The sequence below is a fragment of the Vigna unguiculata genome, chromosome 1 (genome assembly GCF_037176805.1).
Source record: "Vigna unguiculata cultivar grain cowpea cultivar isolate G323 ecotype 2 chromosome 1, ASM3717680v1, whole genome shotgun sequence".
Classification (NCBI taxonomy): Eukaryota; Viridiplantae; Streptophyta; class Magnoliopsida; order Fabales; family Fabaceae; genus Vigna; species Vigna unguiculata.
Genome location: NC_140792.1, coordinates 4184329 through 4193366, shown reverse-complemented (window position 1 = coordinate 4193366; position 9038 = coordinate 4184329).

Here is a 9038-nt window from a genome sequence, read left to right as displayed (position 1 = left end):
TTTAATTAGTTGTCAACTTATATTGTACAATTTATAAAATAAAATTCAAAATAATTGTATTATGTTTCTCAAAAATTTAGTTTTGTCGTATTTTGAAGTCTAATTCCTCATAACAAATAAATTCAGTGTTCATATTTCTTGTAGGGGTTATACTTTTTATTATTACAAAAATCTGAAAATTTGACAATAGTGCTTACATAAAGTAGGAATAAACCTTGAGAAGATTTTTTTATTTATTAGCAAATATTATTTATCGGTATTAATATTGATTTTTTTTCCCATGCAGCACACTTTTTCCAAAATATTTCCCGGATAGCATACTGTGCACAATATTTACATTCATAGCACAGTTTTATTTTACGTTGAGAATTCGGTTTCCGGACAACCGAATTCTAAATTCAATTTTGCAATTTTTTTTTCTTATACTAGTCTGAATTCGGTCACTAGGGACCCGAATTCTGTACTGGTTTTTTTTTTTTTAAATGATGGAAACATAAAGTTTTTTTATAATAAAAATATAATTAATTTTTATTTTTGTTATCAATAAAATAGAAATAATTAAATAAATTATTTTAAATAATAGAATTATAAATGTGTTATTAGTTATTAGAAAAAAAAATAATTTTATTTGTTTTTGAATTTGTTGATTTTAAAATTGATATAATTATTTTTTTTTAAATAGATAAGAGTAAAAAAAATTAAAAAAATCGAATTAGTAATGTTTTATTAGTTATTTGAGGTGTTATTTGAAAAAAATAGTAAAATAAAGAATAATTTATTGTGTTTATGAATTTGTAAATTAAAGAAATGAATTTGTATTGTATAGTAAGTGAATTTATGTGTAATTTCAAAATATAAAATTCAATTTAATTTTAAATTTTGTTTCATAATTTGTGAAGTATGAATTTTTTTTTAATATGTGTTAACAAAAATTGGAATTATAAGGTTCTTTTAATTTTGGATAATTGTTAAAAATTTTATATTTTAAAAACATTGTAAATTTGTCTAAATTAATTTAGAAATGAAGGAAATAATTAAAATAATTTAAAACGATTTTATTATTGTATATGAAATTAATTTTTTACATGTTTTTGGTTTATGTAAAATAAGTAAGAATAAAAGATAATAAGAAAAGATGTGCCATTGAATTGAATGAAGTTTATATTTATTGAAAACAAATCAAAGTACAACATAAACTATTAGGACAATGATTTCTTGTGTGTCCTTCAGTTCTACAATAAGAACACTTTGTTGATTGTCTTCCTTCCCTAATGTCCATCTCAGTCCTAATTCTACTTGATTTAGGACGACCCTTCTCAGTCCTTTTTGTGGCAGGATGAGGCCAAACCTGTGGCCCTTGGTATGGTGGCCAATATTCTTCATGTCTTAACTCGCCAAATAAATTGTCATATACTTTGACGATGACATTCAACCTGTAATGTGGACTTATGTACATGCTGAAGTCGTGATGTGCATACTTGCAAGCTGCAATAACATGTGAACATGGTAGATGTAGTTTTTGAAACTTTCCACAATCGCACCACCTTTCATCTAACCTGACTACAAATTTTCCTACCGGACGAACCTCTCTGGGATTGACCATCTCCTCCACTCTAAATCTTGTGGTATTTCTATCAAATTCAAGGACGTGGTGCGTGTTGGAGTTGGAGTCTGCATCTTGTAGGAAGTTCGTCGCATATTCAGAATACACATGACCAGCACTAAGCATTGCAGTTATTTGTCTACCTCTTTTGGTAAAGTATGTGTTGCACCTGGTGTACGTGGCCAATACTATGGATGAAATTGGCAAATTTCTTGTCTTCTTCAAGACAGAATTTATTGCTTCAGCCAAATTTGTTGTTACGTGACCCCACCTTCTTCCTTGATCATATGCAAGACACCATTGTTCCCTTGGGCCACTTCAACACACAATGGAGTACATGTCATGGTATACTTCAAACTCATTTTATATTTGTCAGTTCCACAAATGTTAAATGATCCTAGAATGCATCGTCAATCAACATCGACAAATGTCCCTCCACCACCACAAACTACGCATGACTTAAACACTCCTCCCCCACCACAAGGTATGGAGGGAACAAGGAATTCAGTTTCACCAAACTCAGAACTAGGCATACCAAGTATGTTTGCAACTTATGATGAAACTCCACCTTCTGCACAACCGTGGTTGCATACATATTCCCAAAGTCCAAATTTCTTTGAAGGTCTGCATCAACCACAACAAGACTCAGTTTACTACGTCCACAATCCTTACACACAAGCATCATCATCTGCTGCAAATGATGATCATGAACCTGATGAGGAACATGAACGACAATCTTCACTGGTTGAAGAACCTAGACCTGAAGTGCATAGGAGGAACCCCACCAGTAACAGGCGTCGACCTCGGTGTGGAACTAGACACCACTACGGTGATTAAAAGGACAAATATGTACTTTAATATTGTATTACATATGTATTAGGTCGTCTTTATGTGTTTGTAAGAGTTTGTCATGTTTAACACAAATTCGCATATCAGTAATGCAAGAACTTAATCATTCCAAATGCTTCATTGCTAAATAGTGAACAATAACTTCTTTAGATAAAGTGAACAAGTTCAACCATCTTAAAGTACAATGTTAAAACATATAAAAGAAAACTAAATATGAACAAAGTTGTCACACTTCTCAAGGCATGAAAGTGCCACTATTGAAGTTCATGTGCAAAACATTGCACTTGGGTTACCATTTACTAAGTCACGGGTTGACACATAGGGAATGAATTCATATGTTGTTAATTAAATTACAAAAATTTTATTCCTTAACTCACCAACATATACTCCCCACTGGTAATGACGAGAGTGAAGATTGAAATAAGTTTTGTACATCCTTTCACACATGTTCAAAATGTATACCACAGGTTAGCACTTATGTAGCAATGGGTAACCAAAAATACTGCACACTGGTAGTGAAGAAGAAATATATACACCTTTATTTTTCTTTTCCAAACAACAAATAGGGGCAAACTAGACTCACTTGAAGGAATATGAGTATGAAGATTTAACTTTATCATATGAACTCAAGGCATGAAAGTGCCACTATTGAAGTTATTGAAGAAAGAAAAAATTCATGTGCAAAACATTGCACCTGGGTTACCATTTATTAAGTCACGGGTTGGCACATAGGGAATGAATTCATATGTTGTTAATTAAATTACAAAAAATTTATTCCTTGACTCACCAACATATACTCCCCACTGATAATGAAAAGAGTGAAGATTGAAATCAGTTTTGTACATCCTTTCACACATGTTCAAAATGTATACCATAGGTTAGCACTTATGTAGCCATGGGTAACCAAAAATATTGCATAGTGGTTTCACACATCCTTTCACACTTTCTGTTTTTTCCCTTCCAATTTGCATTTCCACCTTTTGTTTTTTCTCTTTTTGCTTGCTTCCAAAGAAAACCAACGTGAAAATTGAAAAACAAAAAAGAAAGTGACAATAAAACGTCAAGTTGTGAGTGAAGTTCTCAATAAATGGATGTTAATATATCATTTTCCTTAAACTTAATACCTACTATAAATTCTAACAATAAATTTTACATTATTTATTTTTGTGTAAAAATAAATATTTTATCAATAAAATTCTTATAAACAAATCAAAATATAAATATATAAATAAAAAATAATTCGTACTTCAAACAAATTTTTTAATTTAAAATATTTAATAAACATTAAAAAATAAATAATACCACACCACATTAAACATTATATATTAAATAATTTATTTAATTATTTCTATTTTATTAATAACAAAAATAAAAATTAATTATATTTATTTTAAAAAAACTTTATGTTTTCATCATTTAAAGAAAAAAAAAACCAGTACAGAATTCGGGTCCCTGGGGACCGAATTCAGACTGGTATAAGAAAAAAAAAATTGCAAAATTGAATTTAGAATTCAGTTGCCCGGAAACCGAATTCTCAACGGAAAATAAAATTGTGCTATGCATGTAAATATTGTGCAGAGTATGCTATCCAGGGAATATTTTGGAAAAAGTGTGGTACATGGGAAAAAAAATCAGAAAGAAAGAGATATAAGCTAATTTTGGGGGAACAATCTTTCTTTTACTTTTTCTTTCTTCTTCCCGCAATTGTGAAATTTGTCACGGGCACAACACATGGGCACCATCACTCATATCAGAGACCATACATAACTTCTCATCATTACACTCTAACTCCTTTTCAGTTTTCTCTTCTTATAACGTACCAGAACACAGATCCAGGATCCACTCCATTTTCACTCTTTATACACTCCACCATCAAGGTTCGTCTTCTCCGCACCGCCTAACCCTTGTCGGAGTGGCTACTTCCCGACGAAAGCCACCGCGCGCCGCCCTTGCCTTAGCCTGTTCGCTTCTCCTCTCGGCGTCGCTATAAAGCGTCGGAGCTCGGGCCTGTCTCTACCGTTTCCGGCGTCCATGAGAACAATCCGCCTCCGTTCTCAGGTAAGCCTGATCCTCTCCTAGCCTTGCTCTCTATCCCCTGTTTTAATCCCTTTATCTTTATAGTCTGGTCTCTATCAGATTCGCTGCTTACCATTTTGTTTCATAATTGTTCGAATTTGGTGTTTTTGGATGGAATTGATTTTAGTTGGTACATGTTTTTATGATTCTGTGAGTTTTATTTGGAATCGGAGGAAGCCTATTTTGAATGTTGGTGACGTGACCAGTTTCCAATGGAAGGATGCTTTTGTAAAATTAATTCAGGATCTTTAAGAGTTATGATTCTCACTCCATAAAACATAATAGAGCACTAACCTTGATCCATGAGAGATACTGTGAATATGCGTTCTTCAAATTTGTAATCTTGTGTGCTCTTCAACCACCGTTTCCCAATCTATCTTTTTGCCTTTCTTTCTCTTCTCACACGTTCTTGATGGGTTACCGTGAAAAGAACCTTATGGCTAGAGACAGAACCCCAAAATCCTTTTATACCAACGTCCATCAAGTTGGTTTTATTTTATCTTTATCTTTATTTTATTTTATTATCACTTCCCATAATAATAACCAATAAGTCTTTATATTTTTTTATTAAATCACAGTTGGGTCCATCATAATATTTCAAATGAGTCACTAATAGAATTAATTCGTCATTTAATTCTAACATTCTCCCACTTGACTCATATAACATTATGTGATTTAATACATAAACATAATGCGCAATAAAAGACCTTGCATAAATTGATTCCATCATTATTCATAATTAAAGATACAGAAATAATAAGAGTCATGGCGGTCACACATCATTTGATCGACATGATCCCTTCTATGTAGTACTATATCATCCATAATGGGTTCAAACATAATGTCATTTTACAAAGCAATAACATAACATAATTTGTTTTCTTCATCATAATTTGCATGCATAAACATAAAGAAGAAAACACAGATTTCAGAAATTTATACATTAGGGAGCTCAGAGTGTCACATAAACATTAAAAAACATTAACATTCAACATTTAACATTCACTAGTAGACATAATGCCCATATTCTTTACACGACCAGCATACAATTTGGGCGGTAACCCTTTTGTTAAAGGGTCAGCAATCATAAGATCTGTGCTAATATGTTCTATTGACACTTTACGTTTCTGAACTTCTTCTTTAACGGCAAAGTATTTCAACTCCATATGTTTAGCACCTTTAGAATACTTGTCGTTTTTAGAAAAGAAGACTGCTGCGGAATTATCACAATAAATTTTCAGCGGCTTGGAAATACTGTCGACTACTCCAAGTCCTGAAATAAAGTTCCGCAACCAATTAGCCTGAACTGTGGCCTCAAAGCATGCCACAAATTCAGCTTCCATGGTGGATGCAGCAATGACAGACTGCTTCGCACTTTTCCATGAAATCGCTCCTCCGGCTAAAAGATACACATAACCAAATGTAGACTTTCTTGTATCCACACAGCCGGCAAAATCTGAATCTGTATAACCTATCACCTCAAGGTGATCAGATTTTCTATAAGTAAGCATGTGATTCTTTGTTCCTTGTAAGTATCTTAAAACTTTCTTTGCAGCTTTCCAATGCTCCAGACCTGGATTACTTTGGTATCTACCAAGCATACCAACTGCAAAGCTAATATCTGGCCTCGTACAGGTTTGAGCATACATCAAACTCCCAACAACAGATGCATAAGGGATATTTTCCATCTGTTTCCGTTCCAAATCATTCTTTGGACATTGCATGAGACTAAACTTGTCTCCTTTCTATATTGGAACAGGAGATGCTGAACATTTATCCATTCTGAATCTCTTTAAAACTTTATTAATATATGCATTCTGAGACAAACCTAACAGTCCTTGTGATCTGTCACGGAATGTTTCTATTCCTATCACATAGTATGCCTCACCCATATCTTTCATTTCAAAGTTATTAGAGAGAAACCTTAGTCTCAATTAATAGACCAAGATCACTAGTCGCAAGCAAGATATCATCAACATACAGAATCAGAAATATAAACTTACTCCCACTGACCTTCAGATATATACACCGATCAACGGTGTTTTCCTTAAATCCAAAGGACATAATAGTATCATTGAACTTAAGATACCATTGCCGAGAAGCTTGTTTAAGTCCATATATCGATCTCTTAAGTTTACACACCATGTGCTCATTTCCTTCTTCAGCGAACCCCACAGGTTGGTCCATATAGACATCCTCTTCTAAATCCCCATTCAGAAAATCAGTTTTAACATTCATTTGATGCAACTCAAGATCATAATGAGCTACTAATGCCATGATAATTCTAAAAGAATCTTTCTTAGAAATAGGCGAAAATGTTTCCTTATAGTCAATGCCATCCTTCTGAGTAAAACCTTTGGCAACAAGACGGGTCTTGTAACGTTCAATATTACCTTGAGAGTCACGCTTAGTCTTAAAGACCCATTTACACCCAACTCTCTTGCATCCTTCTGGCAATTCCACAAGGTCCCATACGTCATTATGTGCCATTGATTTAAGCTCATCTTTCATGGCATCTAACCACTTATTAGAATTATCACCATTAATGGCTTCTGAAAAAGAAATTGGATCATTATCAATGCTTAAGTCATTTTCTGACTCTTGTAGATAAACCACATAGTCATTCGAAATAGTAGACTTTCTATCTCTGTGAGATCTTCTTAATACTATTTCTTGTGGTTGTTCTACTATCGGTTCATTATTAACCTCGGGATCATTAATTTGTTGTTCTTCTTGATTGTTGTGAGTTTCTACAACATGTGGAACAACTACTCTTGATAAAGAAGTACTAGTTATAGGAACTTGTACTCTAACTTCTTTAATCTCCACATTTCGTGAAGCTTCACTCCCACTGGTTTCATCATTTTCAATGAACCGAGCATTTCTAGTTTCAACGATTCTTGTACTATGGGTAGGACAGTAAAACATATACCCTTTTGATTTTTCTGGATAACCAATGAAAAATCCACTGATTGTTCTTTCATCCAGTTTCTTTTCTTGCGAATTGTATATTCTTACTTCTGCCTAACAACCTCAAACATGCAAGTGTCTCAAACTGGGTTTCCTATTCGTCCATAACTCAAAAGGAGTCTTTTGAACAGCTTTACTAGGAACTCTGTTCAACAAATACATGACAATTTTTAAAGCATGCATCCACAATGATACAGATAAACATGAATTACTTAACATACTCCTAACCATATCCATTAAGGTTCGATTACGCCTTTCTGATACACCATTTTCTTGTGGTGTGCCTGACATTGTGTATTGAGCACAAATACCACGTTTCTCAAGGAACTTAGCGAACGGACCAGGGTGTTGTCCACTTTCATCATATCTTCCATAATACTCACCACCTCTATCAGACCTTATGATTTTCACCTTTCTGTCTAATTACCTTTCTACTTCATTTATATAAACTTCCAAGGCATTTACTGACTGAGATTTCTCATGCAGTAGATAGACATGTCCATAACGCGAAAAATCATCAATAAAGGTGATGAAGTATTTTTCTTTATTGAAAGAATTTATATCAAACAGACCACATATATCGGTGTGTATGATTTCAAGAAGCTGAGTACTTCTCGTGGCTCCTTTCTTTGTGTGTTTAGTTTGTTTGCCTTTAATACAATCCACACACACATTCAGATCAGTAAAATCTAAATCCGGAAGGATTTCATTCTTTACTAATCTTTGCATTCTTTCTTTGGAAATATGTCCCAAACGTTTATGCCACAAGTAAGCAGATCGTTCATCCATTAAACTACGTTTAGTGCCAACATTGTGATGCAAAGTCATAAGTTTATGGCTCGGGTTGTAAGAAATCCCTGCATCACATTAGAAAAATGAGTCGTACATCCAGAATGAATCCACCACGTATTATGGGGAACTTCAGTTAAGTTTGATTCAAAACATACTTAAGCATTATGCTCACCTTTCTTTTCGAACCAAGCCTTACGCTTTATGCAGTTCTTCTGGAAATGTCCAGACTTCTCGCAGAAATGACATTTGTCATTTTTCTTCTGGATTTTGGTTGAGGACTCGTCAATCTTCAGTGGTCCTTTACCATTTCCATGTTTCTTAGCAATTTTCTTTCCAACAGCTCTTTGATTCTTCACATACTGAATAGAGTGGCTTCCTAAGTTCTTCAGTCGGGTCTCCTCCTGAACTAGCATACTGTGCAACTCATGCACATTCCACTTGTCTTTCATGGTGTTATGTTCATCTAGAACGGACCATACTCAGACGGTAATGAGTTCAGAATGAACTGCACGAGAAAACCTTCATCTCGATCACATGCTCATGCATAGTACGCGAACCGTCAAACTTCATAGTGGTCAATGTACTGATCAGTGTCCCAGCGAGAGACTTATCAGCAGTTTGGGAGCGCTCTTCCACAAATTTCATAAATTCTTTTGCGTCATCAGTTTTGGGAAGAACTGACTTTATATTGCTTGCTATGCTCATTCTCATAAACATTAAGCTAAGTCTGTTTGATCTTGCCCAAGCT